The sequence below is a fragment of the Bos indicus x Bos taurus genome, chromosome 9, assembly GCF_003369695.1.
Source record: "Bos indicus x Bos taurus breed Angus x Brahman F1 hybrid chromosome 9, Bos_hybrid_MaternalHap_v2.0, whole genome shotgun sequence".
NCBI lineage: Eukaryota > Metazoa > Chordata > Mammalia > Artiodactyla > Bovidae > Bos > Bos indicus x Bos taurus.
Window position 1 is genome coordinate 44120961 of NC_040084.1, and position 18563 is coordinate 44139523.

The following is an 18563-nucleotide window of genomic DNA, read 5'->3' on the forward strand; positions in this document are numbered from 1 at the left end:
TTATCTTCTGAGCCACCAGGTACTATCAAATCATAGATGCATGAATTAATTGGGATAAAAACAGGGTTGTGGAATTCATTATGAGATTAATTTCTGATACAGTGTACGTATTTAATCATTATCCATAAAATTTACAATATATTTACGTTATGTTGAGGAGCTTTATACTTGTGATCAACATAATACCTACACCACCCAGAATAATTTTTTGGGGTCAGTGTATCAGTTCTTTGTAAGATATTTAGGACACCAATTTGTGAGCAGAAACACAGAACAGAGGTAGCCCTGAAACTGAGGGATGGCTTTGATTTTTTGGCAGAATTTGTGAGTCCAGGTCTCTCAGATCAACCCTGTGCTGCTCTGTGAGCTTGAATTTCCCTTCCTCTGCATCGAAGGTCTTACCTTCCTGGTGTCTGGGATTTATGAAGCTGCTTCTTCTTGAAATAAGCCTCAGGGAGATGTTTGGGATTTCCACACCACTCATCAGTGATGACAAGTTTCTGGTGTGTTCTAACAGAGGAACTCGACTGAGGACCAGAGGTCCAGTCACGAGCAGCATGCTACTGCTCAGCTGCTTTAAGAAAACCACCGTCATGCCTCTGTGGTGCCCGGCGAGGATGCGTGGAATGGTGCTGGGAGTGATGCTAGCTCACAGCTTCCTCACATCTGATGGAAGGGTTTTCTCCTGAGGCTCACCAGCTTTCAAGGTGCATCTTCAGTGGAGCAGTATCCAGGTGTTCTGTGAAGCTTAGCCATTTGGATCCCATCATTTCTGTCACCCCCACCCAAACTAGTTTTGTGTGGTAGAAAGAAATTTCTCTTTAATTTCAGTCTTAAATGTAGCTTATGATTACTTCCTCTTTTCCACGACTTTGCTGGAACACAAAGCAGATGGGGAAAAGCTGCCAATTTCTCTGACTAGGATGGGGTTTTGGTTGTTGTGGGATTTCCCCTTTTGAGGTGTTTTGGCCTTGAGGTTACCCTTCTTAACCTTGCCCTGGCATCAGCCTTCTTGGCTTTATGTTTCTTCTTCTTATTATCCAGCTTCTCTGTGTTTTCATCCACCATCTTGCAAGATGGGCAAGAGGCAGAATAGTATTTTTTTAACATAGAACATTTATGTTCATGCTGCTACTGCTAAGTCACTTCAGTCGTGTCCGACTCTGTGCGACCCCATAGAGGGCAGCCCACCAGGCTCCCCCATCCCTGGGATTTGGGTTGCCATTTCCTTCTCCAATGCATGAAAGTGAAAAGTGAAAGTGAAGTCGCTCAGTTGTGTCTGACTCTAGCGACCCCATGGACTGCAGCCTACCAGGCTCCTCTCTCAATGGGATTTTGTAGGCAAAAGTACTGGAGTGGGGTGCCATTGCCTTCTCTGATTTATGTCCATAGAAAAACTTTAAAAAAAATTTTATCTCAATCTATCTCTGTCTTTATTAATATGGCTCTAACTCTATATATAGAACAGAAATATATATATATATATATGTATGTGTGTATACATATATATTTTTGCTGTTGTTTTTAGTCATAAAATATATATGTATACACACACACATATACATTTATATTTTTGCTGTTGTTTTTAGTCATTAAATGTGTCTGACATTTTTTTGGCCCCATGGTCTGTAGCCCTCTAGGCTTCTCTGTCCATGGGATTTCCCAGGCAAGAATACTGGAGTGGGTTGCCATTTCTTTCTCCAGAGGATCTTCCTGACCCAGGGATCGAACCCGTATCTCTTGCATTGGCAGATGGATTCTTCACCATTGAGCCACCAGGGAAGCCTATATTTATATAATAAAATGACCAACATAATAAAATGTTCATAATAACATTAAAAATCAACAAAAAGACTTTGAACCAGAAAAAGTATAAGGATAACTCATTGCTGTAAGTATAATGGAAATATGAGTTTAAGGAGAAAGTGAATTGTCCTCAGATACAGAAGAAGGAGTCCATGACTGTCTAGAGGAGTGGACTAGATTGGAATATAGGAGGTTTCTGGAAAAGAAGGGATTAGCCTTGGGAGGAGCAGAGATAAGAAAAGCCAGAGCTATGGGTGAGTGGTCTGAGGTGTGAGGGCTCCCTTTCTTTTTCTTTTTCTTTTTTTTTAAATATTTATTTTTACTTATTTATTTTATTTGGCTGTGAAGGGTCTTAGTTGTGGCATGTGGGATCTAGATTCCTGATCAGGAATTAAATCTGAGCCCCCTGCACTGAGAACATGGAGTTTTAGCCACCAAACCACCAAGGAAGTCCTAGGACTCCCATTGTTGTCTACACACTGACTCTGCTTCTTGAATTTTAAGGTAAAACTGCTTCCTTCAACTGATTGTCCTTTTCTGTCTCTCTTGCTTCTTCTCTCTTTCCTTCCTCCAATATCCCCTTCCTTCACTGACCACACAACAGGTCAAAGGGGTATAGGATGGAGATAAGCATCAGGGAATATGAGAAAACAACATGGTTATGTGACCATGGATGTGGTTAAGTTTGAGGGGGGTTCTTATTTAGGTGGGGGAGATGAAGGGGATGGAGTGAGAAAGATAAGTGCACAGGTGAAGTCATATCATGTCTGTTGTTTTTCTGCCCTTTAAGCCCCAGGATGAGTTCCTGGCTGGAGAGGCTTGTAGGGCAGGCGGTGGGGAGAACAGCTGCTCTACCCCTTGGATAAGGCAAGTGGGGTAGCCATGCTGGTCTCTGCCTCCTTCTAGAAGAGGTGGGAAGATTTTCTCTTTAGCAAAAGGAGTTTAAGTAGCAGAAAACCGTCTGGACCAAGAGTCAGAGAGTTGGATTCAGGCCATGCACTACTACTCTTTTCTGTGACCTTGGGAAAAGCATCTTGACTTTTGCCCAGTTTGTAAAGGACAAAAGTTGGATAAAGTGATCTGTGCATTTTCTCCCTACTCCAAAATAAGTGTTTGTGAGTTTTGAGAATTGGAAAGAGTTTATAAAAGCCTAGGAACTTTTGTTTTTCTTCATCATCCTTGATGAGAAAAATTACAGTGAACTTTCCAGTTCATTGTTTAATAAAAAAAAAAAGAGGAAAAAAGGAGTCTTTTCTCTTTGCAAAAAACATCAAGATTTACTCTGCCCCCTAATAGTTGCCTGGGTAGAATTTTCCATCTTAGCACAAAGCAGCTCGACCTGGTTTCAACTAATCTCTGTACACCCCTGATTTAACAAGAGGAACTGGAAGAGTCAGACAGTGTGTGGGAAGACTGGAGAAAATAGGAAGGTATAGAAACCACTAGAGATGGAGATAAGTTAAACATTCTGGCAAATTATCACGGTGTATTGCTCATACTGAATGCTTAGGCAGTTGGGAAGGTAGTTAAGAGAATGGCTTTAAATGCTTCATCTAATTGCAAGCAGCTGTCGATTAGTGGAGCTTGACCAACTGTTTTTAATTCCACTCAGTGGTGATGAAGAGAATGAAATTTTTAAGGGAAACTGGCAGGGGCTGTGTGTGTGCATGAAGTTGCTTGCACTTTTTTTAGAGGTCAGAGAGTGCAGTAACTACTAAGAGATGCTCTTTGAAACCATGGCAGCCTTTCATGATAATGATTTTCGTAAATTTTACCAACATTTGTCGAAATTTTGGATGGAGGCAAACTTCTCTGTTACCCAAATTCTGGAATGATTTTTCATGGGGAGTGATTCATCCCCCGATGGTGAGTGACTGAATGACTTGTGCCAATACAGAAGCAATTGTTCAATGCAGGCAGTAAATTTCGAATGAGAGATCATAATGTCAGTTGAGTCTTCTCCTTAAGGAATGTTTCATTTCACTTTTTGGATTAGAAAAATAGGAAAAATAAGAAAGTGGAAAATTTTAGCTCGTTTCCTGCAGCTGTAAAACCTGCTACAAATTCAACTTGAGAGCTTTTCAGAAGACAAAGTTTTGAGTAACTGAGTCTAATCAGTTTGATACCGCTTTTGATGGAATTACGCTTCTATATTTTCTTTTTCCTAATAAGATTAGTAATCTTTTCTAGTATTTATTGCTTTCATTTCTTGTCATACATTTAAAAAACAGTTATTTCAATGTTTCTGCATTGCAAACTGGAGAGACCGTTAACTCTATTGAAAGCAAGGCTTCTGTGAATACATGAAGGCCTACAAGTCCTAAAAGGAGCTAACTCAACTCAAAACATGCAGAAAAAGACAATTGGCAGAAACTCTCAGGGAAAAAGGGGCTATACTCTTTCAATATCAATTACAATCCCTTTTATAGCCTGAATTTCAGTGCCTTGAAAGAGAAAGTAAGTTTTCTAAGTATGAACATGTGCAAAGATTTATCAACAAGGATATTCTTCACAGCCTTGTTTACAATAGTGCAGAATATCCCAAATGTCTACAATTGGCCTTAACTCAGTAATTTATAGTGTTCATATGCAGGCATAAAAATGTGGGAAAGAATATCAGTGACATGGGGAAATGGTCATATGGACTAGGTGAAAATCAGTATCAAAAGGAGTCATTTTAGTAATTCTTGCCTGGAGAATTCCATGGATGGGGGCTACAGTCCATGGGATCACAGAGAGTCAGATACGACTGAGTGACTAACACAGACGTATTTAAATACATATTTAAAATTGTGTGGTATGTATACGTGTATGAAAAACCAAAGTTGAGCTTCCCTGGTGATTCAGTGGTAAAGAATCTATCAGCCAGTGCAGGAGACATGGATATGATCTGTGATCCAGGAAGATCCCATATGCCATGGAGCAACCAAGCCCGTCTATTGAGCCTGTGCTCTAGAGCCTGGGAGCTGCAGCTACTGAAGCCCACACACCCTACAGCCTGTGCTCTGCAATGAGAGAAGTCATCACAACGAGAAGCTCATGCGCTGCAACTGGAGAAAGCCCGCGCAGCAACGAAGACACAGCACAACCATAAACAAATAAAATTATTTTAAAAAAAAGGAACATCCAAAGTCAAAAGAACAAAGGGAAAGAGTGGCAGTGGGATTACACATCATTTTTATTTTCATGGTTTTTCTGTGTTCCTTAATTTTTCCCTGAAGAACACAGACTACTTTTATAATTAGAAAGAAAACTATTTTCAAATAAATTTTCAAAAATGTCAATTCTGATATCATAAAGGATTTTACTCCCTGTCAGGATGAAGCCTAAAGAGGAGACTCATGTCCGGCAAGGGAGAAAAAAAAATCAAGAAGGACAGCACTCAATAAACACCTAATTATGTTTCTGATCTCGTGCCTGTTTGAAGCACTCACACTTGTTTTGACTCAGCTAGATAAGTCAGCTCCTCTATAACAGTCACAATTTCCACCAGCTGTTTTCGATGTTTGAGGTTATGTTTTTGTTTGAGTGAACTTCACTGCCTATCCCTTGAGCGAGCTTATGAACAATTGTAAAGGAAGTCTTTGAGGCCGACTCAGAGGAAAGCTGCTAATCTCATGACATCCACAAGGATTTGAAAAGGCAGCTCCATCTGTGCTGTTTCTGTTTTCCTTCCATGGAAGGTCTCTTGATGTCAGAAAAATGGGCCACTTCTGGGTCCAGTTGTTGGATGGAACATTCGTGACCACAGCTGTGTCCAGGGGTTCCCACAGACACATTTAACCTAGAAGCCATGAGTGACAAACCCTATGCAGGGTACGCTTCCAGCCCTTTCCTGGGTTTTGCTTCCCATGTGGTAGTTCTCTTCCAGGAGTTCAGAGTTGGGGAGCGCTCTGGCAGGAAGCTATTTATCATTGAGAACCACCAAAGGAGGGCTCCTGCCATCTGTGCCTGACACCTCTGAGACTTTCTTTTGAGCTGGAAGCCAGGGGGTTCTCAGTGCATGATGTGGCAGAGTTTCTGGAAACAGATTTGGGGAAGAGGAAGCTGACTTATGTGGGAGTCACCATGTCAGTTGTCATTCTCTGGCACCCCCTCCCTCATGATGTTTTTTTTTTTCCCAAAGAAAAGAAAAATGCTGAAGCTGTTAGTAGGAGTTGAGATTCAGTTAGAAATATTCTGGGGCAGAGTGAAGGTTTACCTGACTCTGGAAGCCCACCTTTGTGGGTTATTACCTGGTTTAGTTCATATTCCTTCCAGTGTACCTTGTCCTCCCCTCCTTTTTTCCCTTTAATTCATGCAAACTAACCTGACCCAAATTTGTTATTTTTCATTTAAATGCTGTTTGCAAAGTGAGCATCTGTAAGCCAGCTACCTTGCCTGGCAATCAAGAAAACTGTTATAAAGAACATATATTCAAGGAGCTCACAGAGAATGAAGGCAAGTAAGCAGTGATGAGGCTAAGAACTATGCTAAAGTGGGCTTCCCTGGTGGCTCAGTGATAAATAATCCATCTACCAATGCAGGAGACATGAGTGCAGTCCCTGGGCTGGGAAGAGCCCCTGCAGGAGGAAATGGCAACCCACTCTGGTATTCTTGTCTGGGAAGTCCCATGGACAGAGGAGACTGGCGGACCACAGTCCATGAGGTCACAAACAGTTGCACATGATTGAGTGACTGAGCACACATACACTGTGCTAGTGATTTGTTGGGAGAAAATCAGAATCCCAGAGGGGATGGCAAAGCTGTAGGTCTGGCACTTCTATCTATCTCCAGAGAAACTGCTAGAACAGATGGTTACTTGAACATTCTTGACCAGAGCAATGTATTGGTTTGCTAGTAGAATTCCATCAGTCAAGACTCTTTCAGTAGTGACAGAAACTCAGCTCAAGCTCAAGATATTGTAACTTTAGGCCCAGCAGGATTCAAATGATGTCATCAGAAGTCTTATTTCTTTCATTTCTTGGCTGAGTTTTCTTCAGTGTGGGTGTCATTCTCTGCCATGCTCTTCCCTCTTGGCACTGGCTACCAGAAGCCCCAGACGTGCTGCTTATCTGTCTTGTAATACCAGAGGGGAAAGGTCTCTGTTCCAATAGTTTCAGCAGTTGTTTGGGGCTGACTCTAATTAGATCACCCTGTGTCTTGCCAGCCAGTTTATGTGGGTTGGGTGTGTGCACGTTCACTGAACAGACCTATTTTGGGGGCCCTTCCCTGTGCCCAGTGAAAGACTGCTGGGTAAGCACTTCCATCCCAATGCCCCTGATATCCTTTTCTTGAAGAATTATTATAATTTGAACTGTCCTAAGTTATCAGAGCAGTTCTAGCAAACTTCAACTTTAATACAGAAGGGATTGGAGTTTTCATTTTTCTGATTTCTTATTTCCCAGAGGCTCTAGAATCCCTATGCAAATTTCCCTGCTCCCTGCCCAGCAGTGAGAGCTTCCTCTCCAGAGTTTAAGAAGAGTGCCTCTGCCCCAGGACAGGGGGTGCCTACTTCTCTTGTGTTTGTGTGACTAAGAGGGTGACTCAGATGTTTAGTGCAGTGGTTCTCAAGGTTGTGGTCCCCAGATCAGCAGCATCAATATCACCTGGAAACTTGTTAGAAATGCAAATTCTCTGGCCCCATCCCAGACCCACTGAATCAGAAACTCTGGGGGTCAGGCTCAGACATCTGTGCTTTGACAAGTCGTCCAGGTGATTCTGATTCAAGTTTTGAAACCACTGATCTAGGGTACGGTCCAATACAGTCTTCTCTAGAAAGACTCTGAGTTCATGTAGACTTTTCTGCTTTATATTCTGCCTTCCTAGGCTCCTGACACCAAAGGGAAAACTCTTTCTTTCTTGATGTCCCTCATTGGAAGTGAAGAGATTATTCTGTGCTTGGAGTAAGAACTTTGCAGTGAGCTGCAGCTGAGAATCCCTCAGTAGACTTCTGTTGGCCACACATCAGGGAATGAATGTTCCTGGAGATGCTGCAGCTGCCAGGCTCAACTTAGACAAAGGAACTTGAAAATCTTTCTAATTCTCTGAGGGGACCTTGTTTGATGTAGACCTAGAAGAGTTTTGCTGCTGATCAGAGGGCCTATAAATCCAATATTTTATATAATCATTTAAACAACATACAAAAAGTCTAGGCTGGGTGCTGGATGTACAATTTCCCACAAAACAGACATGTTTCCTACCCTCATTGAGCACAAGGTCTGGTGAAGGACAAAGCTGTATATGTAGGTATTAACCGTAGACAGTGATTTGATGGGGAAAAAATATAGGGTGTTTAGGAATTCACTGCAGGCCATTTAAAACAGACTAGACTGGACAGGGAAGGCTTGTCAAGGGAAGTTTTGTCTAAACTGGAACCTGAAGGAGAAATAGTCATCGTTTGGCAAAGCAAAGGAGAAGAGAATGCCAGGCAGCATGTACAAAAGTCTGTTGTTAAAGGAGAACTTGGTGGATTCAAGGAACTAGAACAAGCTCAACTGGACTGTAAAGGGAGGCATTGGCGAGGGGTAAGACAATGGGACGGGTCAAGTTATTCAGATGGTATTAACCGCTTTGGACCTTATCCTAAGAGCTGTAGTAACCCACTGAAGTGTTTCAGGCTGAAGAAGTGAAGTGATCGGATTTATTTCAGAAAGAGTGCTTTAGAATGGAATGGGGATGAAGTCAGGCAGAGTCAAGATCACAGACAGGAAGATGACTCAGAAAGCTGTTGTGATAATGAAATGAAAGATAGTGGTTCCTGAGTCTAGGCTAATGGAAATGGGGTTGGAGAGCAGTGGGTTAATTTGGGCCACTAGTGTGTGGGTGAAGTGTGGGCCAAGGGAAAGAGCATTCAAATGAGGGCTCCAGGTGGCCAACTTGGGTTAACAATAGCGAAGGCATGAGTCTCCAGGAGTCATGGGTTCAATTTTAGACAAGTTGAATTTGTAAAATGCACTAGAGGAGATATGCAATATGCAGTTGCTGTCCAGGTCTGAGCTCAGACAAGAGGTCTGGTTGAGAGTAAATATTTGACAGTCATCAATACATAAATGACTGTAAGGCCAACAGAGCAGATGGCATCCCCTAAGGAGAGTGTATCAGGAAAGAGGAGGGCTTAGAGCCCAGAGGAACTCTGGGATTAAGAAACAAGCAGAGGAAGAAAAACCTGTAAAAGTCAGGTTAAAGGGCAATCCACACGTGCAATATGCTAGTTGTCATGGAAGGGTTGGAAAGCAGATTTCAGTGCCTTTAGAAAGGCATGGTTGTAATGTCTCAGTTCTTTACCTTTCAGAGCTTGGGCCAGGTCATCTCCAAAGTCATGCAGAGCTACTCCCATCTGCCAGAAACCTCTGGTGCTATTCCAGAAGAGCTCATTCACAGGGACTTTTCAGGAAATACTGTTTTCCTGTAATTATTTTCTTAGGCAGATAAAATGGCACTTGCTGAGTCATAATTTATTTAAGGAGACCCCATCCATACTTTCTTTCAACTGGCTGTCTTTTTCTAAGTGAAGTCTATTAGATGCCTCACATATTTTCCTCTCCTAAGCTTATCTCAGTCCACTTTCAGGTCTATGTTTCACTGTGCCTCTGACCCTCAGCCTGCTTGCAGACAGATGGCCACAGATGTTCACTTTGCAGTTGTAAGTAACCTGAACGTGGTGGCGGCAGCACATTGTCTGGTCCCCAACTGTAATAGTGCTCTGTGGCCTATAGGACTCTTCAGCCACTGGTGACTTCCCTGACTGAATTACTGTCTTTTTTTCTGGTTTTCTTTCTCTCTCTACAGCTGGACACCCTGGGGAGTTATTTTGGCTAGAACTCAACACGCACAGCTGATACCTCCAGCTGCACATTCTTTTTGGCTCTACAAAGGCTCTCGGTGTTCTTACAACTTATTCAAGTAGAGAGCCATAGGGATAGTGGCCCACCCAGATATTCTTTAAAAGCATTAAAAATGGTTCTTCATTTTTGGGGCCAGTCCTGTCAGTTGAAGTGAGTAGGAGGAATAGTTCAAAATATATTGAGAGTCAAAATAAATTCATATCTTGGTATTCTTGGCATTTCATAGTTTTTTTTTTTTTTTAATAATTAAAGGATCAATAAAGTGGCTGTGCTGTGGTGGACCTAATTATGCAGCCTCTACATAAGAAGGATTCAGTATGTTTTCAAAATATTTCACCCTGAGCTGTGAAATGCTGTAAAGACTCAAGATTTAACAGAGTCTAATATGGTGCACTATGGGAATTCATTCACGGCTTTAGGGATTGCCTGGAGGCATCCAAAGTCTCCTATTATCCACTGGCTCTTTTTACCTAAATGTCTTACTAGCACCATCTCAAAGGCCATAGGCTCCTACTGAGTTCTCTTCTTCTCCAAGCATGCTCATCCTCATTGTTTCTCTCTCCATCAGCTCTACTGACCTCTCACTCCAGGCCTCTGAGTCTTCTTTAATTCTTCCTGTTCTCTCAATACCCCATCAGCTGCCCAAGTTTCCCTGGTTGTACCACTGAATCACCTCTGCCCTTCTTTTCCTCTTTCTATGGTCATACCAGCCCAGATGTATGCATTTTTATTGTTGCGGGACTAGAAACGTCTCCTATACACTGTGACCTTTCTTCCTTCTATTTGTCTTCCTTGACTTCATCACCTAAAGAGATGTTGAAGTTAATTTTCCAAAAACACTGTTATCACAGTTCTTCCCTATCCAAAGTATTCTATAGTTTCTTATCATCTTCGGAATGAGTCCAACACTCCCCCCAAAGACTCTGAGATCTTCGTACAGTCTCCCCAGTTGCCTGCTGGGATAAGTTTACTCCAGCCACTTATATTTATCTTGCTTCATTTTTCCACCTGGTCAAAATAATTTTGATTCTTTCTGTCATTCAGCTTGTTTTGCATCAGAAGATGTTGTTTTCCAGCTTAGTTTTGCATCAGAAAATGTGCAGTATACAAGTATACATTTTTCATGTGATTTAGTTGTTGGTAAATGCTGTTAAATATTAAAGGATGAGAACACAAGGCTAAGCCATAAAAATTTCTCAAGGACTGCATGTTTTGAACTGGGGACTAAGATTGCCATTGATTGTGGAAAATAATCCTGTGCTCTCTGCTATATACTAACCTAAATATTTCACGGTTCTCTGGGCGATTCCTTTCATTCATCAAACATTGAGCACTTCTTTTCTCAAAGACAATTCTGTTCTCTCTCTGCCTGGAATCTACTCCTTCCATGAAGTGCTGAGGCCAGCTTTTACTTGTTTATTTGTTTGTTTACATTTGAGAGATTTGTCAGAGATAAAAGCTGTTGATGGGTATTGACTCTTGTGGAGGAAAGTTAGACACTTGTTTTGACACCTAAGAAATAATACCCATTTTTCCATATTGTTCAGGTTACCATTGCTACATAATAAACATTCCCTCAAACACAGAAGTGCAATGCAATATGTTTGTTTGTATGCTTTGGGGCAGGAATTCAGAAGGGGAACAATGGGGATGGCTTGCTTGCACTTCCCCTCCCCCATGTCTGGGGTTGACTCAGTAGCTGGGGGCTACAGTCATCTGAGAACTTGTTCACTCATATATTTGGCACTTGGAAAGGAGGACTTGAAGACTGCTACTGCCAACTCAAGCACCTTCTTGCAGCCTCCCTGTGTGACTTGGCTTCCTCACAGCATGGCAAGCTTCTATCAGACTTCTTACCTGCTGGCTCAGGGCTCCAGTGATGACAATCTCTGTGAATAAGATAGAACCACATTGATGTCAATAAGCAAATCCAGCAGAACCTCCAACACATGTTATTGGAGACAAGTGAGTCACAAAGTTCCCAGATTCAAAAGCAAGGGATACTGACCCCATCTGTCACTAGGAAAAATGTCAATAAATTTGAAGATATGCTTTAAAATTGCCATATATATGAATCAAGAAATCAGCTGTGGCTACTGCCTTTAGAAACATGGTCTAGTGGCCTGATGTTGTGAAATTGTGCCAGCTTGTTCGGTGCAGGTCATTCATGGTAAAAGTAACCTAAAGCAGAAATGTGTTGATCGTTTGGGTGTATCATCTGCTGTGCTTTGCCTTTGCCTTTCCCTTCACCCTTGTTACCCTGGGATTGTACCTCCTAATAAAATCTTAGAACTTAAACTTGGGGAATTTTTTTTTTTAGATTTGAGTCTTTCTTTATAAAAAGAAATCTGGTAAGAACATATCTTCATTTCCTTTTTCTTTTCTTTAATAGGCTAGAGTTGATATTTAAGACTTAAAAAAGGTGCTTCTGAGAGTTTCAACATTTGGCAGTTGGTAATAACTGGGAAATGTGATTACATAAACTCCAGTTTGGGTGAAGAGGCAGGTGGTATTTTTGGAGAAGTCAGTGTCAACTTGAGGCTGCAGCCACACTGACCACCTCCAACCCATCTGCAGAGACATTTCTGTCTCCAGCTAGTAAAGCCCCCTCCTTCTGCCTGCTTTGACTGCCTTTCCAAGTTCCCCTTTTTTTTTGACCTTAAGTTTCAGCTTTATGAATTGTCAAAAGGACTGGGTCACTGGATTCTACCTGTAAGAGCTTCAGAGGCTGTGGCTTTGGAGAGGGGCAGTTTTCTGCTCTTCTCACATCTGTGTTGACATTCATTAAAAAATTACTTACTGAGAGCTTTCATGTCCCAAGAACTGTGCTGCTGCTGCTGCTGCTGCTGCGTCGCTTCAGTCGTGTCCGACTCTGTGCGACCCCATAGACGGAAGCCCACCAGGCATCCCCGTCCTTAGGATTCTCCAGGCAAGAACACTGGAGTAGGTTGCCATTGCCTTCTCCAATGCATGAAAGTGAAAAGTGAAAGTGAAGTTGCTCAGTCGTGTCCGACTCTTAGCGACTCCATGGACTGCAGCCCACCAGGCTCCTCCATCCATGGGATTTTCCAGGCAAGAGTACTGGAGTGGGGTGCCATTGCCTAGGGGATATAATTACAAAAAATGAGCAAAACTGGACATCGTTCCCGCCTACATGGGGCTTATGTATCATGAAGACTGAGGTGGCAGTTTGTCCAACTACCCAGGAGAGATGTGAAGTGCTTTGAAGGCTTACTAAGAGAGTTTGATAATGGGAAGATTCCCTGAGGAAGCAGTAGTTGAGCTAAGGACTGAGGCAAGAGTACGTGTCAATCAGGAAAAGAAGGGAGAGTGACCCAGAGACAGGAGTCTGTGGGAGGAGGGGACAGGAGGAGGAGTTGACAGGATACAGGATGAGGAAAGGATGAGAAAAGCCACTGTGAGTGGGAGAGAGTGAGAGGAGTGGGATGGAAGGTGTAGCTGATGAGAAGCATAAGAGCCATGAAGCCTGGAGCCCATGACCATGGTGTGTCAGGGTTCTCCAGAGAAACAGAACCAATAGAAGACACACACACATTGTTTATATATATAAACAGAATCAATAGGATATATATATATATATATATATATATATATAAAATGTATACCCTACATATAATTCTCTCTGTAAATCCTATGTATAGTATAACCCGAAATGAAATATATTTAAATAAAGAGAGGAGGCAAGTCTGAAATCTGTAGGTCAAGCAAGCAGGCCGCTATAAACTCAGGCAGGCGATGATGCTGCAATCTTGAGGCATAATTTCTTCTTAGAGTGTTTTCTTTTCTGAGAAACTTTGATTTTTGCTCTTAAGGCCTTCGACTGATTGGATGAGGCCTACTACTTTATCAAAGAATTTACTTAAAGTTGACTAACTGTAGATGTTGAAAGTGTTAGTCGTTCAGTTGTATCTGACTCTTTGTGACCCCATGGACTGTAGCCTTTGTCCATGGGATTCTCCAGGCAAGAATACTGGAATGGGTTGCCATTCCCTCTCCAGGGAATCTTCCCGACCCAGGGATCAAAACCGGGTCTCCTGCATTGCAGGCAGATTCTTTATTATCTGAGCCACCAGGGAAGCCCTAACTGTAGATGTTAAGCACATCTAAAATGTCTTTGCAAAAACACCTCTATTAGCGGATAATTTCTGGGAGGTATAATGTAACCAAATTAACACATAAAACTACCCATCACACATGGTGAGGATGTGCCACACATTGGAGTAATGGGAAGCCCTTGAAGAGTTTTAGGAAGAGATAATATAATCAAATTTGCATTTCCCAAATGCACTTTATGCGGACAGGAGGTTGGTGTATATCACCATCACCAGGGATCCTTGTGATGGTCATAAGACATAGATCATTCGGGGCTTTTCCAAGTGTCTGTTTCTGCCCTCCAAGGTGCCTTGGTACTGAATTGGTCAGATGTTCCTCCTGGGTGTGCCCCTATCATCTTGAAATTACCTTTTCTTCATCAGGATTTATCATGCTGTGTTTTATTTTGTGTTGACATCAATGAAGCTGGATGTTCTTCAGACACAGGAAGCATGTCTTGTCCATCAGAGCATCTGTAGAGCCTAGGGCAGTGCCTGGCGCTTATTTACCTAGTAAGCATTTGTAAACAAAATGAGTTCAGATGAGTTTAGTGTTTCCCCCAAAGTATCATAGGAAAGGAACAACAGTACAATAAGTAGTGCCGGGGAGCAGAAAACTAATATTAATATAAAAATTATTATGCTCTTATTTCTAGCTTCCTTTCACTGGCATGATACCTAATTGGTCCTCTACTTATTTTACATAGAGTGGCTATTTTAGAATATAATACTTTCTTAAACTTATTATTTTGGAAAAATTATATATTTACAGAGAATTTGCAAAGATAGCCCAGAGAGTTCCTAAATGTCCATTACTAGTTCTTCTAATGTTAATATCTTATATTACCATGTTATATTTGTCAAAATGAAGAAATTGACATTGGCACATCATTACTACCAGTCTAACTCTAGATTTTATTTGCCTTTCACCACTTTTTCCCACTAATGTTCTCTTTTTGTTCCAGAATTCATTCCAGGGAACCACATTGAAATTAGACACGTCTCCCTGGTCTCCTCTGGTCTGTGACAGTTTCTCAGTCTTTCCTCGTTTTTTATGAATTTGACAGTCTTACTGTCTTGAGGAATACTGGCTAGATACTGTATAGAGTGCCCCCCCAGTCTGGATTTGTATGATATTTTCTCATGATTAGACCAGAGTTATGGGTTTTTGGAAAGAATACGACAGTGGAGTGTTCTTGTCACATCATATGACAAGGGTACATGATACACACGTAATATCACAGAGGACATTAACCTCCCTGACTTGGTTAAAGTAGCATTTGCATGGCAGGTTTCTTCACTGGTATATTTTTCACTTCTTAACTGTATTCTTTGGAAGCCAGTCACTAAGTTTAACCTATTCCCCAAATAGGGAGGGATAAAGCTGTACCTCCTGGAATGAAGAGTATCCACATAAATTATTTAGAATTCTTCTATAAGGAAGATAAGTCACTTTTCATTCACCTGTCTATTTAATCATTTACTTGTATCAATGTGGACTCCCATATATTTATTTTATACTTTGGGTGATAATTCTGTAGAATGTTATTTATTCTGTTACTTAAATTATTCCAGCTTTGGCATGGAGCTTTTTCAGGTTGGCTCTTGTCTCCCTTTTCTATGTCTCCATCCTTTTGTTTTTTTGAACACATCTCTCTCTTCTGGTACTGCAAGATGTTTCAGGTATATCCCTGCCCCACTCCCAGAAATAGCTATTTCTTCAAGGGACTCTGGTTCCTTTGACTGGAAAAACTGGTGTTTAGAAACCAAGATCTTGGTACTGGGTGTGTTCATTGCTTCTGGAGCCCCATTGTTTCCGGGCTCTGTCAGCAGACAGAGCTGGGAATAATGTATGTGTATTAGCTGTATAAACACATATCTATAACTACTTCTGCATTTAACCATCTGTATACATGTTAAGATTGAAGGCAGGAGGAGAAGGGGATGACAGAGGATGAGATGGTTGGATGGCATCACCAACTTAATGGACATGAGTTTGAGCAAGCTCTGAGTTGGTGATGGACAGGGAAGCCTGGTGTGCTGCAGTCCATGGGGTCACAAAGAGTTAGACATGACTGAGCGACTGAAGTGAACTGAACTGAACTGATATATGTTAAGCTAAACATAGGTTTATAGCGGTGTCTCTGACTATAATACAGCACTGTAGGTTTCATTCTAGTCTTTCTTGCTTATCTATAACTCCTTTTCCAATAGTAGGAAACCTGGCTCCCACTGTTCATTGTCCATTTAATATTTGTTCAACCACAGAACTTCCACATGTACAAGCCAGATTTAGAAAAGGCAGAGGAACCAGAGATCAAAGTGCCAACATCCACTTGATCTTAGAAACAGGAAGGGAATTCCAGGGAAACATCTACTTCTGCTTCATTGACTACGCTAAAGACTTTGACTATGTGGATCAAGACAACTGTGGAAAATTCTTAAAGAGATGTGAATACCAGACCACCTTACCTGTCTCCTGAGAAACCTGTATGCAGGTCAAGAAGCAACAGTTAGAACCAAACATGGAACAATGGACTGGTTCCAAATTGGGAAAGGAGTACATCAAGGCTGTATTTTGTCACCCTGTTTATTTAACTTTCATGCAGAGTACATCATGTGAAATGCTGGACTGGATGAAGAACAAGCTGGAATCAAGACTGGGAGAAATATCAATAACCGAAGATATGCAGATGACACCACCCTTAAGGCAGAAAGCCAAGAGAAAGTAAAGAGCCTCTTGATGAAGATGAAAGAGGAAGATGAAAAAGTTGGCTTAAAACTCTTCATACAAAAAACTAAGATCATGGCATCCAGTCCCATCACTTCATGGCAAATAGCTGGGGAAACAATGGAAACAGGGACAGACTTTATTTTCTTGGGCTTCAAAATTGCTGTAGATGGTGACTACAGCCATAAAATTAAAAGACATTTGCTCCTTGGAAGAAAAGCTATGACAAACTTAGACACCTTATTAAGAAGAAGAGACATTACTTTGCTGACAAAGGTCTGTATAGTCAAAGCTATGGTTTTTCCAGTAGTCATATATGGATGTGAGAGTTGGACCTTAAAGAAGGCTGAGTGCTAAAGAATTGATGCTTTTGAACTGTGGTGTTGGAGAAGACTCTTGAGAACCTTGGATGGCAAGGAGATCAAACCAGTCAATCCTAAAGGAAATCAGTCCTAAATATTCATTGGAAGGACTGATGCTGAAGCTGAAGTTCCAACACTTTGGCCACCTGATACAAAGAGCTAACTCATTGGAAAAGACCCTGATGTTGAGAAAGATTGAAGGCAGGAGGAGAAGGGGACAAGAAAGGATGAGATGTTTGGATGGTATCACCGACTCAATGGACATGAGTCTGAGCGAACTTGGGGGGATGGTGAAGGACAGGGAAGCCTGGCGTGCTGCAGTCCATGGGGTCACAATGAGTCAGACACGACTGAGCGACTGAACAACAACAACAACCACCGCAGCATAAATGTAAAACAGTTTCAGAATTGTTAATCTATATCCCCATGAGAAACAAATTTAGCAACTAGGGCACAGTGTTTAGGTACAGTTCCTTTGTTTTAAACATAACCATTTTTATAGAGAAGAGGCATAACATAGTTGAGAATACCATCTATAAAGCCAGATTGCCTCAAATCCTGGCTCCATCATTTATTAGCTGAATGAACCTGAATGGACTGTTATCACCTCAATTTCCTCATCTGTAAAATGAGGATGATAATATTATTTACTTCAAAACTGAGGACTAAATAAGTTAATATTTGTAAAGTGCTTAGAATATCATGTGGCGTACAGTAGACACTATTTTAGTTCACTCTTCTTGTTAGAGCAGAAAGAAAATCTGTTGCAACTGTTACCAGTTTAATGCCAGGTACACTGAGGCACACAGCAGAGGGATTTATGTATATAACTCCTTTCCTGTATCTTCTATTGTCATTCATGTTGTTTTTCTGTCTGGAGTTAATTATTCATTTCTCTAGGAGCTTTTTTGTGATTCAAAAAACATAAGCTTTAAGTTTAAGACTTTTAACTCTTTGACTGACCTTCTTGAGAACATGAATCATGCCCTTATTCTAACTTTGTATCCCCAGTTTCTAGTGCATTGCTGCAACAATGAATGAAAGATTGAATCATAGTGACTGAGCAGTCCAATAGTCTAAGACATACGTTCAGTTGCTGGTTTCTTATTCTGTAATTAAGTCTGGTTTCTCTGTGGTTACCACTGCCTGGAAAATCATTGATTTTTGTAAACCTTGAAATAGAGGTTGGGGGCTTCACTCAAAACATTTATGATAATGTTCTGGCTGCTGTTGTTATTAATATTGTACAGCCAAATGGCCCTGGTTTCTGCCTGGCGGTAGTCAGCACTTCTGGGCAGGATCATGTGTTACCGGCATTTTAATTAGGCTTCAATGAGCCCAGCTGCAATTGCGTCAGCAGTCTTTTAAACTATTTTTCACATTTGGGGTTTGATAAAATACAATATGTATTTCCCCCACCATTTTCCCTTTATACTAAAAAAACAACCCCCAAAACAAAAACAGAAGACCCACATAAACCAAAACCACTACACACAAAGGTGCTTCTGAAGGTAAAAGCACCTGATTTGTCTACTCATTATTTTCGTGGCTAGTAACTTTTGAGTCATTAAAAGGTAAAATCAAACCAAAACTGATGCCTAGTCCTTTCAGTCATCTTAGATCTTTTAGAAAATACCTTGCCTCTTAAACATAGAGCAAGCAACACTTTATTTGGCAAAATAGTGGAAAGCAGGAATTCCTAAGCCTCAAATGTCTTTTTATTCTA

At 41.3% G+C, this 18563-nt stretch overlaps 1 pseudogene; it reads right to left on the bottom strand.

The window, feature by feature from the left end:
- Window positions 1-222: 222 nt before the first annotated feature.
- On the bottom strand, window positions 223-1068 carry LOC113898714 (annotated as a pseudogene).
- Between the last annotated feature and the right edge of the window lie 17495 nt (window positions 1069-18563).